Source organism: Triticum dicoccoides, chromosome 2A (assembly GCF_002162155.2).
Source record: "Triticum dicoccoides isolate Atlit2015 ecotype Zavitan chromosome 2A, WEW_v2.0, whole genome shotgun sequence".
NCBI classification, from domain to species: domain Eukaryota; kingdom Viridiplantae; phylum Streptophyta; class Magnoliopsida; order Poales; family Poaceae; genus Triticum; species Triticum dicoccoides.
Genome location: NC_041382.1, coordinates 592118938 through 592137813, shown reverse-complemented (window position 1 = coordinate 592137813; position 18876 = coordinate 592118938).

The window sequence follows — 18876 nt, the reverse complement described above, 5'->3', positions numbered from 1 at the left end:
CCTCATACTTAACGTGAAGATTTTTTTATGTCTTCAATTAAGGACTCAGATCGAGTCATTTCAGCGCCTAACAGATCATCGCTTTTGTCTAATAGTTTTTGAATATGTTCCATGGCTTTCTGTTGTTCAGTTCCAATTTTAGCAAGTGTTTTGTAGCTAGGTTTTGAACCACAATCAGAGTCATCGTCACTAGATGTTTGATAGTGAGTAGTGCGTGTGTTTACCTTGGCACCGCGTGCCATGAAGTAGTAGGTAGGAGCGGAGTAGTCCATGTCATTTGCATCGGTGTCGGTGATGAAGTCATTGTCTTTAGTGTTGAAGATGGACTTGGCAACGTATGCTGTAGCCAGACTTGCGACGCCAGAATCGGACTCCTCCTCAGACTCCACCTCCGCCTCCTCAGAAGCGGACTCCTCCTCTGAATCCATTTCCTTGCCAACAAACGCACGTGCCTTGCCAGATGAGCTCTTCTTGTGTGATGAAGACTTTGAAGAAGACTTGGAAGAAGACTCTGAGTATTTATTCTTCTTCTTGTCGTCAGAGTCATATTCCTTGCTCTTCTTCTTCTTTTTGTTCTCATTGTCCCACTGTGGACACTCAGAGATGAAGTGGCCAGGTTTCTTGCACTTGTGACATGTTTTCTTCTTGTAGTCATGAGCAGAAGCTTCATCATTCCTTGAGCTTGATCGGGAAGACTTTCTGAAGCCTTTCTTCTTGGTGAATTTTTGGAACTTCTTCACAAGCATAGCAAGTTCCCTTCCAATGTCTTCAGGATCATCAGAACTGCTGTCAGATTCTTCTTCAGATGAGGAGACAGCTTTTGCCTTCAAGGCACGAGTTCGCCCATAGTTTGGACCGTAGATATCTCTTTTCTCAGAAAGCTGAAACTCATGTGTGCTGAGCCTCTCAAGTATGTCAGACGGATCGAGTGTCTTGAAATCAGAACGTTCTTGAATCATCAGGGCTAGGGTGTCAAATGAACTGTCAAGTGATCTCAGTAGTGTCTTGACGACTTCATGCTTGGTGATCTCAGTAGCGACAAGGGCTTGAAGCTCATTCGTGATGTCAGTGAGTCGATCAAATGTGAGCTGGACATTCTCATTGTCATTTCTCTTGAAGCGGTTGAAGAGGTTGCGAAGGACACTGATTCTCTGATCTCTCTGGGTTGAGACGCCTTCGTTGACCTTGGAGAGCCAGTACCAGACTAGCTTAGATGTTTCCAAAGCACTCACGCGGCCATACTGTCCTTTGGTCAGATGACCACAGATGATATTCTTGGCAGTAGAGTCCAGTTGAACGAACTTCTTGATGTCAGCAGCAGTGACACCTTCTCCAGCCTTGGGAACGCCGTTCTTGATGACATACCATAGGTCGATGTCAATGACTTCAAGATGCATGCGCATCTTATTCTTCCAGTAGGGATATTCAGTTCCATCGAAGACGGGGCACCCAGCGGAGACTTTGATTATCCCTGCAGTCGACATAGCTAAAACTCCAGGTGGTTAAACCGAATCACACAAAACAAGGGAGTACCTTGCTCTGATACCAATTGAAAGTGCGTTATATCGACTAGAGGGGGTGCATAGGCGATTTTTATGGAAGTCTTCAAAACGTGGAAGTTATGAAGACAAACGATAGAAATAAACCTATTACCCTGCAGCGGAAGGTAGACTACACTAGGCAAGCCATAGTCAAGTATTCAATAGAGTGAAGGCACAATGACTAATAGCAGCAATGTAGTAAGGATCAGGTAGGAAGATATTATGAAACCAAACAGAACTCGCAGTCACTCAGTGAAGATAAAAGATAGTGCAATCATACAATGACTTCACAAGGAGTAACAGTACGTAAAGAGAAGGGAAGGATGAAACCAGTGACTCGTTGAAGACAATGATGTGTTGGACCAGTTCCAGTTGTTGTGACAACTGTACGTCTGGTTAGGGCGGCTAGGTATTTAAACCTGAGGACACACAGTCCCGGACACCCAGTCCTGAACACGCAGCTCAGGACACCCAGTCCTCACCGTATTCCCCTTGAGCTAAGGTCACATAGACCTCGCCCAATCACTCTGGTAAGTCTTCAAGGTAGACTCCCAAACCTTCACAGACTTCGTTCACCGGCAATCCACAATGTCTCTTGGATGCTCAAAACACGACGCCTAACCGGCTGGAGGATTCACAGTCCTCAAGTGTAATAAGTCTTCAGATCACACAGACAAGAAGACTTAAGTGATGCCTAATTCTCTTTGGCTCTGGGTGGTTAGGGCTTTATCCTCGCAAGGAATTCTCTCTCAAGGGCTTCGAGGTGGGTTGCTCTCAAACGACAAAAGCCGTACACTAACTCTGAACAGCCAACCGTTTTTGGTTATAGGGGGTGGGCTATTTATAGCCACTAGGCAACCCGACCTGATTTGTCCGAAATGACCCTGGGTCACTAAGGAACTAACACGTGTTCCAACGGTCAGATTTCAAACTCACACGGCAACTTTACTTGGGCTACAAGCAAAGCTGACTTGTCCGACTCTGGACAAGATTCGCTCTCATAGTCTTCACTCGAAGACATAGATTTTGGTTAAGCATCACTTCAGTCATTCTGACTGGTTCTCTTGGACCCCACTTAACAGTACGGTGGTTCCTATGACTCAACAAAGAAGAAGAAAAAGAACTACGAAAGATCTAAGTCTTCGAGCTCCATAGGCTTCATGCGATGTCTTCTCTTGTCATAGTCTTTAATGCGAATATCTTCATATACCACCTTTGACATCAATGTCTTCATACATTTTTAGGGGTCATCTCTGGTAGGAAACCCGAATCAATGAGGGACTTCTACCTGTGTTATCCTGCAATTCTCACAAACACATTAGTCCCTCAACTAGGTTTGTCGTCAATAATCCAAAACCAACTAGGGGTGGCACTAGATGCACTTACACCTGTGCCAGCCTTCTAACAGGCTTTGAGGTAAGTATTTAAAATATAGGAAAAATATTACCGCATAGACAGTAGCCCCTGATGCTCTGTTTGGTGTTCATAAAGAAAAGCCGAATAGAGGATCAAACAATATCGCATAAGTCTAACATAAGTATGTCTATATGCGTATGCAGGCTTTGCTGCTGGCCTCTGTCGCACATACTGCGGAGGTTACCGCATTGAAGCAGGACCTCGAGGGGTCCAAGAAAGAGCTCGGCCCTGCCAAGAGGCAGCTCGAGGAGAACAAAGGTAAGTATTACCTTGTCTTATAGATATATAAAAAAAGATGCGATTGCAAAATGATAGGATCATCATGAATTTGCCAGGGGCCACGACTGAGGTGGCGACCCTAAGGCAGGCGCTGTCCGAGGCCGAAGAGAAAGCGGCCAAGGAGCGCGCCGAGTGGAAAAAGCAAGAGGCACGAGTGGGCGAGGTGCAGCAAGAGCTCCAGGCTCTCGTGGCGAAGCACGAGGCGCTGGAGCTTGACTCGAAGATGCAAGAGTCCGAGCTTGCCGCGGCCCTCGAGAGCGCAAAGAATGCTAAGGCAGAAGCCCAAAAAGCCCTCCAGGAGATTGAGGCGATGAAGAAGATAGCGGCGGGTAAGGCATTCTTTATGCAGAGCAAGCATGTGAAAGTAAATTACTTGTTACTTACCCGAGTCCGGAGCTCTCCAGGAGCATTCGCAGATTTGCCCCGCAGTGTGTCGGATGCCGCACAGTTTTACCAGGCCGAAGAGGGAAGCTCAACGGAGAAGTTGTTCTGGTCTCAGTATACTGGGGCCGAACACCCGGTGCCCGTGAGCGACCAGCTGAAGCAACTGGTCGAGCTGCACAAGGCGGCCGAACAGGCCATGAAGGGCTTTATAGTCCGGATGTGGCCTGGCGACGCCCTTCCCAACAGCTACTTCGGCTTGGTGAGGCAGCTTATAGATGCCTGCCCCTGGCTGGAAGTCATCAAGCGGTCCGTCTGCATCGAAGGCGCACGCTGGGCTTTCGCCCGTGCGAAGGTGCACTGGGCCAAGATGGACGCTGTGAAGCTGGTCAAGGAGGGGTCGCCGCAGGGCAAGGAACATCGCAACCCCGAGATGTATTATGAGGGTGTCCTGAAGGGTACCCGTCTCATAGTGGACGAGTGTGCAAAGGATGTAATATTTGAATAAATTTGCTCGTGTGATCCTGTATGATGAAAACTTGTTTCATATGCGCTATGCAACGCTTGTTTGAATTTAAAATATTACCTTCTGTTCGGCTGTTTATCAAATCTGAGAGATGGCTAGTCGTTGGCTTCTGCCCCCATGCCACGAGTGCTGGGGTGTTCGGGATAAATCTGAGCACTCTTGTTCCCATTTTTGGGTCCTTCCAGGGAGGTGCTCAGCACAACGAACAAGGCAATCGGACTATAATGCTTTATCACTCTCACTTAGCCATAGAATTCTATAATTTTAAATTTCGGCGAAGCTCTTGGTATTCAGAAGGCCGAATTCGGGGCGTGATACACGCCTTAAGTCAGACAGAGGCGACTCCCCGCTCTAAGCGGCCTAAGTCTTTAGGGACTCGAAAACCTCTCGAACAGCGACCAGTCTCTCGCCTTATCATGACAGTTAGTTTTAGCTTTCTCTACTGAGGTGCTTAGCCCAGCAGAACCGGGGCACAATCGCAGTAGTTCTCCCAGTGCAACCTTAGCCGATATAGCGGAACGTAAGGTACCAAAATATGGGAGCCGGGCAAACCCAACTATTGACCCAAGACATGATTCGAAGCTGATGCATATAATGCTATAAGTTCGGGGTGCCGCACTGTTGAAAGTGTTCAGACTTACCACGCCGTATTATGGGGTATGCTTAAGCCCCTAGCGTATTAGCCGTACCAGAGTGTATGGATGTTGAATGTCGTGAATGAACATATATATGGAAAAAAGGAAGAATGCAATAATAGTCTTAGTGCTATGCATTGTTTATTCAAAAAGGTGTGTTAAAGCATAATGATACAGGTAGTGCGATAAGCAAAAAAGTAGGACTATATGACATGTCCCCTCCAAGGGCGAGCTGATGAATGGTATTAGAGTAAGTATTTCACTCATTATCGTAATCCACCTGGGAGTTCCGCGGTGCGACGTAGCTTTCTGCCTCCTTGGTTGCTGCATCATGTATCCGGCAATCATGCTGCCGGACAGGGTTTCCAGAGATTGAAGTCCTGAAAGAGAAAAATAACAAAGCGGGGAGCCCCTAGTGCGATTGAGCCGCGTCTTGGGGCATGCCGTAGTTGTGCCCCCCTCCCCGCCTGTGCCCATGGTATTTTTAATGCGTAATTATGTACGTGTGGCACGGATTTCACCGTGTAGCTGGGATTGGGGTGGGGGCCGCATTGCTATGAAAGCTCGGAACGTGCCAGACGGTCTTCTTGCCGATTACTCCAGGCACGCTTGAATGTGTCCGGATCTTGAATCGCCGGACTAGTGGATTGCCTTAAGAGGCTGCTTTGTGCTTCTGCTGCGACGGCCGCAGTGTGCTCCTCTGTTCGAAGAGAGCGCTCTGTATTTCCATTGACTGTGATGACCCCTCGAGGTCCTGGCATCTTGAAATTGAGGTATGCATAGTGTGGTACCGCATTGAATCTCGCAAATGCGGTTCGTCCGAGGAGTGCATGATAGCCACTGCGGAACGGGACTATGTCGAAGATTAACTCCTCGCTTCGGAAGTTATCCGGGGATCCGAAGACCACTTCCAGTGTGATTGAGCCTGTGCAATGGGACTCTACACCTGGTATGACGCCTTTAATGGTCGTTTTTGTGGGTTTGATCCTTGAGGGGTCTATACCCATTTTGCGCATTGTGTCCTGATAAAGCAGGTTCAGGCTGTTGCCGCCATCCATAAGGACTCGAGTGAGGTGAAATCCGTCAATGATTGGGTCTAGGACCAATGCGGTGAATCCGCCATGACGGATACTAGTGGGTGGTCCCTGCGGTCGAAGGTGATCGGACAGGAGGACCATGGGTTGAACTTTGGGGCAACTGGCTCCAACGCATATACGTCCCTGAGCGCACGCTTCCACTCCCTCTTGGGGATGTGGGTTGCATATATCATGTTCACCGCCCGCACTTGTGGGGGGAACCTCTTCTATCCTCCGGTGTTCGGCTGCTGGGGCTCCTCTTCGTCATCGCTATGTGACCCCTTATCTTTGTTTTCGGCATTTAACTTGCCGGCCTGCTTGAACACCCAACAATCCCTGTTGGTGTGGTTGGTTGGCTTGTCGGGGGTGTCGTGTATTTGGCACGAGCGATCGAGTATACGGTCCAAACTGGACGGGCCCGGAGTGCTTCTTTTGAATGGCTTTTTCCGCTGACCGGGTTTAGAGCCTTTGAATCCGGCATTGACTGTCGTATCCTTGGTATTGTCGCTGTTAATGCGGCGCTTATGTTTGTTGCGGCGTGACCTGCCGTTGCCGTCCTTGGTATCCGAAGTACCATGGTTCTTTGATATGTTATTGTTGCGAGCCAACCAGCTGTCCTCTCCCGCACAGAAGCGGGTCATGAGTGTCGTGAGGGCTGCCATAGATTTCGGCTTTTCCTGGCCAAGGTGCCGGGCGAGCCATTCGTCGCGGATGTTGTGCTTAAAAGCTGCTAGGGCCTCTGCATCCGGACAGTCGACGATTTGATTTTTCTTTGTTAGGAACCGTGTCCAGAATTGCCTGGCCGATTCCTCTAGCTGCTAAATTATGTGTCTCAAGTCATCGACATCTGGTGGTCGCACATAAGTGCCCTGAAAGTTGTCGAGGAATGCGGCTTCCAGATCTTCCCAACAGCCAATGGACTCTGCTGGCAAGCTGTTGAGCCAATGCCGAGCTGGTCTTTTGAGTTTGAGTGGGAGGTATTTGATGGCGTGTAGGTCATCACCACGGGCCATGTGGATGTGCAGGAGAAATCCTTGATCCATACCGCAGGATCTGTTGTGTCATCGTATGATTCTATATTTACGGGTTTGAAACCCTCTGGGATTTGATGATCCATTACTTCGTCTGTGAAGCATAAGGGGTGTGCGGAGCCTCTGTACTGGGCTATATTGCGATGCAGCTCAAATGAGTCTTGCCCGCTATGTTCGGCTCGGCCGGACTTACTTTTACTGTATCCGGTGTGACAATTATCGTCTCGCATAGTGGCGTGCCCTCGTGATCCATAGATCGATCTTGCATGTTTTGCTTTGTCCTCCAATACGTCTCGTAGGTCTGGCGTATTTCCCCATGCCTTTTTATTTGAATGGCTCGGGGTGCGGGCTGAGCTTTTGGCTGGAATGTTTCTCTGTCGCGGCCACGAGGTGGCCGATCAGCCACGTCATACACCGGGGATGTAGGTTTTGGTGCTTCCTCCTCCAGTCGGGGTAGCAACCTGCACTTTGGGTAGCTCTTGGAGGGGCGCTCGAGTTTATATTCCTCGGCCGCCAGGACTTCAGTCCATCTGTCAGCTAGCAAATCTTGATCAGCTTGAAGTTGCTGCTGCTTTTTCTTAAGGCTATTTTCCGTGGCTATAAGCCGGCGCTTGCAGCGCTCTTGTTCGACGGGATCCTCTAGCACGACGAATTCGTCATCGTCGAGGCTTGCCTCGTCTTTGGAGGGAGGCATGCAATTATCATCCTCTGCCTCTCCATCTGCCGCTCTCTTAGGAGGGCTGGCTTCTCCATCCCCCTGCCCTAAATCTTGCTGGAGGGGATTGTTACCGTCTTCGGCACTGTCCGGAGTGCTATTATCTCCTGTGCCGGTATCACCACTTTTGCCTTGGCGGGACTTAGAGCGGCGCCGCTAACGCTGGCGCTTGGGTTGCTTCTTGGAGGGGTCATCCTCCGTTGTCTCGTCGCCATTTCCTTCTTTGGGTGTGTCCACCATGTATATATCGTATGATGAGGTGGTTGTCCAGTGCCCTGTGGGCAGTGGTTCCTCTTTGTCTCCTGCATCGTCGTCCATACCGTCGATGTCTTCGGAGTCGAAGTTGAGCATGTCGGTTAAGTCATCGACAGTGGCTACTAAGTGGGTGGTGGGTGGGTGGAGAATTTCTTCGCCATCCGCATCCCAATCCTGCCGGACATAGTTCGGCCAGGATCCTCTCGACAAGGAGAGAGACCTTAATGAGTACAGTATGTCGCCGAAGGGAGAGTGCTAAAAAATATCCGCGGAGGTAAACTCCATGATCAGCGCCCAATCAGGTTCGATAGGAACGAGCGCAGGCGGTTCAGAGTCCGTGGCCGGAGAAGGATCTGGTAGTTCAACAACACGGCTCCCGTGAAGGGTAAGGTCGATATTCGGCTCGATCGCCGCTGAGGATACAGCCTCCGTGATGGGGTCTATCCACCCGTCCATGGACGGTGCAACTGGCTCCGAATTGAGGCTCGGAGTGGCTGCCGGTGCGATCTCCTGAACACTGTCCGATGGTAGAGCTAAATCGTACTCATCGTGACCACGTGGCACATAAGGCAGGGGCTCGAATCCGTCGAAGATCAAGTCTCCATGGATATCGGCCGTGTAGTTTAAGCTTCCAAACCTGACCTAGTGGCCAGGGGCGTAACTTTCGATCTGCTCCAGATGGCCAGGCGAGTTGGCCCGCAGTGCGAAGCCGCCAAACACAAAGATCTGTCCGGGAGAAAAGTCTCACCCTGGACTGCATCGCTATCGATGATCGTAGGAGCCATCAAGCCAAACGGCGACGACACAGAGGAACTCACAATGAAAGCACCAATGTCGGTGTCAAAACTGGCGGATCTCGGGTAGGGGGTCCCGAACTGTGCGTCTAAGGCAGATGGTAACAGGAGGCAGGGGACACGATGTTTTACCCAGGTTCGGGCCCTCTTGATGGAGGTAAAACCCTACGTCCTGCTCGATTTATTCTTGATGATATGGGTATTGCAAGAGTTGATCTACCACGAGATCGGAGAGGCTAAACCCTAGAAGCTAGCCTATGGTATGATTGTATGTTGTCCTACGGACTAAAACCCTCCGGTTTATATAGACACCAGAAAGGGTTAGGGTTACACAAGGTCGGTTACAAAGGAGGAGATATCCATATCCGTATTGCCTAGCTTGCCTTCCATGCCAAGTAGAGTCCCATCCGGACACGAGACGAAGTCTTCAATCTTGTATCTTCATAGTCCAACAGTCCGGCCAAAGGATATAGTCCGGCTGTCCGGAGACCCCCTAATCCAGGACTCCCTCACCAAGTTTGTCCAACATTTGAACTCCCTCTAGGGTGAAAGAAAACCCCTTCTTTTGAGGTGGAACCCCCAGAATTCCTTCTAAAATTTCGTAGGCAGCATTGGCATCAAGCTCGATAAAATTCCCTTGAGTGGAAAAATCTAAGAGTTGTCTATGATGCAAAGCCAATCCTATGTAAAAATTACGAAGTAAAATCTTTGCGTCTCCCTTTAGGTTGCAAACACGATAAGATTCCATTAGCCTATACCAAGCATCTTTCAAATTTTCTCCTTGTCGTTGCTTGAAGTATAAAACTTCAAAATCTGGTGACAAAGGAGGAGTAGACACGCTAGCCATTACGACTAGAGAGAAAGAACAAGGATAGATCCGGCAAGAAAACGGCGAACGAAAAAGAGGGCGAAAAAAGGAATTTTTTTGTGAAGCGGGGGAGAGGAAAACGAGAGGCAAATGGCAAATAATGTAAATTGCAAGGAGATGAGATTTGTAATTAGGAGCCTGGTAGATGTTGATGATGTCTTCCCGGCAACGGCGCCAGAAATTGGCGAGTTGTTGGGGGACTACCTTGACTTGATCCTCCCCGGCAACGGCGCCAGAAATTCCTTTTGATGTCTGCTAGAACTACATCGGTATTTCCCCAAAGAGGAAGGGATGATGCAGCACATCAAAGGTAGGTATTTCCCTCAGTGATGAGACCAAGGTTATCGAACCAGTAGGAGAACCAAGCAACACTACATAAACAACACCTGCACACAAATAACAAATACTCACAACCCGACGTGATAAAGGGGTTGTCAATCCCTTTCGGGTAACGGCGCTAGAAATTGGCAAAAGGTCGTGAGAAAGTTGTAATAATTTGATAGATCAAAAGCCAAATAAAATAAAGTGCAGCAAGATATTTTTGTATTTTTGGTTTAATAGATCTGAAAATAAAAGCAAATAAAAATATATCGCAAAGTCAAATATAATAAAGAACAGACCCGAGGGTCGTAGGTTTCACTAGTGGCTTCTCTCGTGAAAAATAGCAAACGGTGGGTGAACAAATTACTATTGGGCAATTGATAGAAATTCAAAAAATCATGATGATATCCAGGCAATGATCATTATAGGCAACACGTCCAAGATTAGTAGACCGACTCCTGCCTGTATCTACTACTATTACTCCACACATCGACCGCTATCCAGCATGCATCTAGTGTATTAAGCTCATGGAAAAACAGAGTAATGCAATAAGAACGGTGACATGATGTAGACAAGATCTATTTATGTAGAAATAGACTCCATCTTGTTATCCTTAATGGCAACGATACATACGTGTCGGTTCCCCTTCTGTTACTGGGATCAAGCACCGTAAGATCGAACCCATCACAGAGCACCTCTTCCCATTGCAAGATAAATAGATCAAGTTGGCCAAACAAAACCCAAATATCGGAGAAGAAATACGAGGCTATAAGCAATTATGCAAATAAGAGATCAAAGAAGACTCAAATAACTTTCATGGATAAAAAGATAGATCTGATCATAAACTCAAAGTTCATCGGATCCCAACAAACACACCGCAAAAAGATTTACATCATATGGATCTTCAAGAGACCATTGTATTGAGAATCAAAAGAGAGAGAGAGAGAGAGAGAGAGAGAGAGAGAGAGAGAGAGGAAGCCATCTAGCTACTAACTACGGACCCGTAGGTCTGCAAAGAACTACTCACACATCACTGGAGAGGTAGCAATGGGCATGATGAACCCCTCTGTTATGGTGTCTAGATTGGGTATGTGGTTTCTGGAACTTGCGGCGGCCGGAATTGATTTTCGTCGACTCCCCTAGGGTTTCTGGAATATTGGGGTATTTATAGAGCAAAGAGGCGGTGCGGGAGGCCACCTAGGCGCGCCCTGGTGGGTTGTGGCCCCCTCGGGGCACCCCCGGGTGCTTCTCCGACCCACTGGATGTCTTCTGGTCCAAAACAATCCACAAAAAGTTTCGCTGCATTTGGACTCCGTTTGATATTGATTTCCTGCGATGTAAAAAACATGCAAAAAACCACAACTGGCACCGGGCACTATGTCAATAGGTTAGTACCAAAAATGATATAACATGACTATAAAATGATTATAAAACATCCAAGAATGATAATATAATAGCATAAGCCGCCACACGGGGCGAGTCATGACGGATGTCACTGGGCAATACTGCTTCTGCTCCATAAACCATGAAGAAGGGTGTGTAACCCGTAGACCTGTTGGGTGTAGTATTGATGCTCCATAACACTGAAGGCAACTCCTCTACCCAACAACCCGGCGTTCGCTGTAAAGGAACCATAAGCCGGGGGTTTAGCCCTTTCAGAATTTCCTGATTGGCTCTCTCAGCTTGACCATTGGATTGAGGATGAGCTACAGAAGAAACATCAAGCCGGATGTGCTCTCGGTGACAAAATTCTTCCATAGCCCCTTGGGATAGATTAGTGCCATTGTCTGTGATAATACTGTGTGGAAAACCAAAACGGAAGATTACTTTTTTCATGAACTGAATCGTCGTGGCTGCATCACACTTACTCATAGGCTCTGCCTCAACCCATTTGGTGAACTTATCAACAGCCACCAAGAGATGTGTCTTTTTATCCTTAGACCTTTTGAAAGGTCCCACCATGTCAAGCCCCCAGACTGCAAACGGCCAAGTGATTGGAATCATCCGTAGCTCTTGAGCCGGCACATGCGCTCGTCGTGCAAATTTTTGACATCCATCATATCTACTGACCAGATCTTCTGCATCAGCATGAGCCGTCAACCAGTAAAAACCGTGACGAAACGCCTTAGCCACTAAAGATTTTGACCCGGCGTGATGACCACAATCGCCTTCATGGATCTCACGAAGGATTTCTTGACCTTCTTCGGGGGAAACACACCGTTGAAACGCTCCAGAAACACTGCGATGAAATAACTCTCCATCCGAAATTGTCATGGACTTAGATCGCCGAGTTATCTGCCGAGCCAGAGTTTCATCCGCTGGCAACTCTCCCCGGGTCATGTAGCCAAGAATGGCACCGTCCAATCTGGCATGACATGAAGAGCCGCCACCAACTGTGCCTCTGGGTCAGGAACAGCTAAATCTTCTTCTGTGGGCAACTTGACAGAGGGGTTATGCAAAAAATCTAAAAAGGTGTTGGGTGGTACTGGCTTACGCTGAGACCCCAGCCAGCTTAAAGCATCAGCTGCTTCGTTCTTTCGACGGTCAATGTGTTCCACATGATAACCTTTAAAATATCCTGCAACAGCATCAACCTCTCGGCGATAAGCCGCCATGAGAGGGTCTTTGGAATCCCACTTGCCAGATACTTGCCGAGCCACTAGATCTGAGTCACCAAGACATCTGACCCGGCTCAAGCTCATCTCCTTTGCCACTCGAAGACCATGGAGCAATGCTTCATACTCTGCTGCATTGTTAGTGCATGGAAACATCAATCGTAACACATAACAAAATTTATCACCTCATGGGGAAGTTAATACAACTCCAGCCCCCGAGCCTTCCAATTGCCTGGATCCATCAAAATGAACAGTCCAATATGTGTTGTCTGGCTTCTCTTCTGGCATCTGCATATCTGTCCAGTCATTGATAAAGTCAACCAGGGCTTGAGACTTAATTGCAGTGCGTGGAACATACTTCAGCCCATGAGACCCAAGCTCAATTGCCCACTTGGCAACTCGCCCCGTGGCTTCTCTGTTTTGAATAATGTCTCCCAAAGGAGCAGAGCTAACCACAGTGATTGGATGTCCCTGAAAGTAATGCTTAAGCTTCCGGCTTGCCATGAACACCCCATAAACAAGCTTCTGCCAATGTGGATACCGTTGCTTAGATTCAATTAGCACTTCACTGACATAATAAACCGACCGCTGAACCGGATGCTCTTTGCCAGCCTCCTTGCGCTCTACCACCATAGCCACACTAACAACCCATGAGTTGGCAGCCACGTATAACAATAGCGGCTCTTTCTCAATTGGAGCAGCTAGGACCGGCAGCTCAGCCAGTTGTGCCTTCAGATCCTCAAAAGCGGCGTTCGCAGCATCGCTCCAAACAAAAACATCTGTTTTCTTCATCAACTGATACAGAGGCATAGCCTTTTCCCCTAACCGGCTTATGAACCGACTCAAAGCGGCCACACGACCCGCCAGTCGTTGAACATCATTGACGCAGGTTGGTTTGGCTAGAGATGTAATTGCCTTGATTTTCTCCGGGTTAGCTTCAATACCTCGGTTAGACACCAGAAAACCCAAGAGCTTGCCGGCTAGCACTCCAAAAACACACTTGGCCGGGTTAAGCATCATCTTGTAAACTCGAAGATTATCAAAAGTCTCTTTCAGGTCTGTGACCAAGGTTTCCTCTTCCATGGATTTCACCACTATATCATCCACATAGGCATGAACATTGCGCCCAATTTGATTGTGAAGACAATTCTGTACACACCGCTGGTAAGTCGCCTGGCACTCTTAAGCCCAAAAGGCATAGACACATAGCAGAAAGCCCCAAAAGGAGTTATAAATGTTGTCTTCTCTTGATCCTTGACTGCCATCTTAATCTGATGATAACCGGAGTAAGCATCTAAGAAACTCAACCGTGCGCAACCCACCGTAGCATCAATGATCTGATCAATACGGGGACGAGCAAAAGGATCAGCCGGACAAGCCTTGTTCAAATCTATGTAATCCACACACATACGCCAGGTGCCATTCTTTTTGAGTACAAGCACTGGGTTAGCTAACCATTCTGGGTGAAAGACCTCCACAATGAACCCGGCTGCCAAGAGCCGGGCCACCTCTTCTCCGATGGCCTTGCGCCTCTCTTCATTGAACCGCCGGAGAAACTGTTTGACAGGTTTAAACTTTGGATCGATATTAAGAGTGTGCTCAGCGAGCTCCCTCGAGACACCCGGCATGTCTGAAGGTTTCCATGCAAAGATGTCCCGGTTCTCACGGATAAACTCGATGAGCGCGCTTTCCTATTTCGGATCCAAGTTTGCGCTGATGATGAACTGTCTGGATGAATCACCAGGCACAAAGTCAACCATCTTAGTGTCATCAACTGATTTGAATTTTAACTCCGACTCATGCTCTGTTGTTGGTTTCTTTAATGACGTCATGTCCGCCGGGTCAACATGATCCTTATAGAATTTCAACTCCTCCGTTGCACAAACAGATTCAGCATAGGCATCATCATCTTATTCACATTCCAGAGCTATCTTTCTGCTTCCATGGACTGTAATGGTGCCCTTGTAACCTGGCATCTTGAGCTGCAAATATACGTAACACGCTCGAGCCATGAACTTGGCATAAGCCGGCCGCCCAAACAGAGCATGATATGGGCTTTTGATCTTAACTACTTCAAAGGTTAATTTTTCTGCCCTGGAGTCATACTCATCCCCAAAGGCTACTTCCAGCTCGATCTTACCAACTGGATATGCCGATTTACTATGTACCACACCATGAAAAACAGTGTTGGATTGTTTAAGATTTTTATACGTCAATCCCATCCGGCGGAACGTCTCATAGTAGAGGATGTTGATGTTGCTGCCTCCATCCATGAGCACCTTAGTAAACTTGTACCCACCAACTTGAGGTGCCACCACCAAAGCCAAGTGACCCGGATTATCAACCCGGGGCGGGTGATCCTCTCTGCTCCACACAATAGGCTGCTCTGACCAACGTAGATAACGTGGAATTGCCAGTTCAACGGCATTGACGGCCCTCTTGTGGAGTTTCTGGTCTCTCTTACATAAACTGGTAGTAAAGACATGATACCGTCGGCTACTACACTGCTTCGGGTTGCTCTGATAGCCGGATTGTTGCTGCTGTTGATCCCTGGTGACCAGGATAACCCTGACCGTGAAAACCTCCTCCGCTTGAACCGGCGTCCGGGCCCTGAAAGCCGCCTCCACCTGAGCCGCCACCCGGGCCGTGACCCCCATCAAATGCATTTGAATTTTTAAACGCCTTCATGATCGTGCAATCCTTTCACAAGTGGGTGGCTGGCTTCTCCCGGGTGCCGTGTCTTGGACAAGGTTCATTCAACAACTGCTCAAGGGTGGGGCCTGACCCGCCAGATCGAGGGGGTTGTCTGCCCTTGCGCAGCTGATTACCACCCTGCGCATTAGTATTAGCAACAAACTCATCAGCCTTATGCTTATTACCTCCCTGATTTGTCGGGTTATGCTGGTGACCCTTGCCATTGCCGTTCTTCTTTCCCTTCGTTGCCTTTTCTTCATCAGACACCGGGTCTTTGGTGGTATCAGAATCGGCATACTTGACAAGAGCCGCCATCAATGTTCCCATGTCATTACAGTCACGTTTAAGCCTCCCCAACTTCTGCTTCAGAGGTTCAAAACGGCAATTTTTCTCCAACATCACAACCGCTGAGCCCGCGTCCATCTTATCAGATGAATGTATTATCTCCTTGACCTGGCGCACCCAATGGGTTGTAGATTCTCCATCCTCTTGCTTGCAATTGGTCAGGTCCACAATCAATATTGGCTGCTTACACGTGTCTTTAAAGTTCTGGATGAACCGTGCCTTCAACTCTGCCCATGAGCCGATGGAATTGGGTGGTAATCCTTTCAACCAGGTCCGAGCCGTTCCATCCAACATCATGGTAAAATACTTGGCCATTGCAGCATCGCTGACCTCCAACAGCTACATAGCCATCTCATAACTCTCAATCCAAGCCCCCGGCTGTAAGCAGCCGTGTAGTTAGGTACCTTACGAGGTCCCTTGAAATCCTTGGGCAACCGCTCATTGCGTATGGCTGGGACCAGGCAAGGTACGCCTCCAGTTCTTGTAGCCACTCCTGCCTCAACCGAGGTTGCTGGATAAGCTGGAAAGGTTTGGTGAGCCGCCTGCTCTGCTGCTATCTAAGCTGCCCGTTCCACCTCTTGACGAATCCTCTCCTGATCCGCCAAGTTAAGGGCTCCAGCCCGCACCGCCTCATGCCGATATGGCCGGTGGTGGCGTTGAGCATTACTTGACATCTCTGCAGACTCCATGTGCCTACTATAACTCGGGCTTCGACTTGGGCGAGGAGTTGAATTAATCCTATCTCGACTGTATGAGTATGCATCCTGTTGGGCGAAGGCTGTCTGAAGTAGTTCTCTTACCCTCCGGGTTTCGATTGCCGCTGGCGAGTCGCCTTCCATTGCGAGAGCTGCCAAACGAGCCGACGTTGCGATGAGATTTTCCACAGGGTTAGAGAAGTGACCCGAGGGTGTTGATACATAACGAGGAGGAGCCGTATTCATGCGAGGCGGCTCCATGGTGCATGGCTGAACTGGTGCACCGGGCATCGTGACCCGGTTTGCCTCTGGCGGGTTGCTCCCTCCAGCTCCGGGTGTATGGAACAGGTTCCTCGGATCCAGCGTCAGAGGCAGATGCGATTGAGTTTTCTTATGCCTCCTCCTCATCACCTCATTTGATGCATTAAGATCCACCAAGAGCCGGAAGGTTTCCGCTTGAAGCTGCTGAGCGCGAGCATCCAAAGCTGTTCATTCTGCTGCCATCCGGGTCTCCTCCGCGGCTAGATTTTCCTTAGCTTGCACCATCTCCTCCCGCACGCGTGCTACTTCCGCGTCATCCTGGGCTTTATCCGCCGGTTCTACCGTAGCGGTTAGCAGAGTCGTCAGCTTATCCATGAGGTCCATTAAAACCTGAGCCGGGGGGCGCGTGGGGTCTCCTGACCCGGAAGCTACCGACCCGGTGGCTGCTGCTGTCGCTGCGGTGGAGTTCTGCCCGGGCTGCGTCCCTGCCATGAAGACTCCGACCCAATTCTATGGCTCAAGGGGGCCCCGAATACTGCTGCCATCGGAACAGCCCCCGAGCATGTCGTCTTGCAGTTGGTACAACGAGTCCGTCTCACCTGTTGATGATGCAGTATCAGAGCAGATGGCCGTCTCCCTGCCTTCCATCGATCCTTCGGAGTATTCACCACCATGGATGCAGCCTACGAAGGCATGCTTCACGACAGATTGAACACGGGCGGACCCGACGCGCTGAGCCATTTCGATGAGGTTGGTGTGGACGTCCGGCTCAGGGCCTGACTCGCCGATCCGGCCGATGAAGACGTGAATTCCGCCGAAGGGGACTCGTTACCCATACTCGATCGAGCCGGCCTCGGGGCCCCAGCCTTCGTCATCGATGTAGAGATTGCCGCAGCCACTCTTGGTCATCCGGCCCACAGCGTATCCCTTGAGCCCTTCAAAGTTGCCCTTCAAGAACTCAAATCCACCGTGCGCTGGCCCCACGGTGGGCGCCAGCTATCGTGGAATTGTCACGACAGATGTGCTAGGGAAAGGACTTAGTCGTAGGGCCATCGCAACTAGGAAGCTTAAAGGGGTTAATCGAGACAAAGGACACGAGAGGTTTTATACTAGTTCGGCCCCTTACGATGAAGGTAAAAGCCTATGTTTAGTTGTGTTGGTATTGCTGAGGTTTCGATCTCCAAGAGGCTCAACTCGCCGGCTTGGTTATCGACTTGGTTGTTTCTTGCCCTAAACTGCCACCGGGTCGTCCCCTTATATACACGGGTTGACGCCTGGTGGCCTACAGAGTCCCGGCCGGCTCATAATCGTGTCCGGCTCGGTGACTTCCTTTACATGTCTTTCTTTTCAAGTCTTTCCTTACATACGGCGGTTTACTTACAATATCGGGCCTTAAGCCGGCCCCAGGCCTTTGGGCCTTCTATAAAACTTAATAAACTACAATCTTGAATGTTTACTGGGCTTCTTGCGTAACCCTCCATTGAAACTGACCCGGCCCCTCCTGGGCGGGTCTCAACTGATAGTAATATCCCCAACAAGCATGGTACAATGAAAAATTATAGATACGTTGGAGACGTATCAGGCGTGTTCTCCGTCCTGCCCTGTGCATGTTCGAAGTTGTGTGGTGTTCAGAATCCGGAGCATTTGGCTTTACTTAGCCCCGAAGGCCAAGGCGCTCCATTGTGAATAGTGTCCTCATTTGGCAACTTTTTGGTGAAGGGTCGCGTCTGGTCATAACACCGAACGGCTGGAAGTTCTCGACATGCGGCTCGAGGCCGCCCCTCCGTTGGCATGTCTCATCAAGGCAGAGATCATGCCCCACTTATTAGGGGATATGATCAATGATTTCAATTGTCCCACCCACGCATAACGTCGCGAGTATAACGGGAAGTGGAGAGGCCCGTGGCGGGGAAAAAGGATCCCTTGGCTTCTCCGCGGCCCATAAAAAGGGGAACAACTGCAGTTACCATCCTATGCCTTCTTCCACCTCTCGCTGTCGCTTTCCAATCTCCAGAGCTCCAGCGCCCTGCCTCACTGTTCTACGGAGGGTCCCTTCTCGGCTTTTCCCTAGCTCTGGCCATGGCCAAATCTGGTGCCTACGATAAGTGGGACACCTCCATTGTCACCAACAATGACATCGAGGAGCTAAAGCGAGCCGACTACTTGTCGGCCGACATCGCCCACCGGGCCCTCGAGGAGGGTCAGGTCATCCCCACGCCCAAGCCAGGCGAGAGGGTAGTGTTCCTCCCCCACTTTGTCCGGGGGCTGGGATTTCCTCTACACCCCTTTGTTCGGGGTTTGATGTTCTTTTATGGGCTGGACTTCCATGATCTAGCCCCCAACTCCCTTCTCCACATCTCGGCCTTCATCATCGTTGGCCCTTCTATGAGTCCAGCCGCATTTCGGCCTGTGGCTGAAGGTGTTCAAT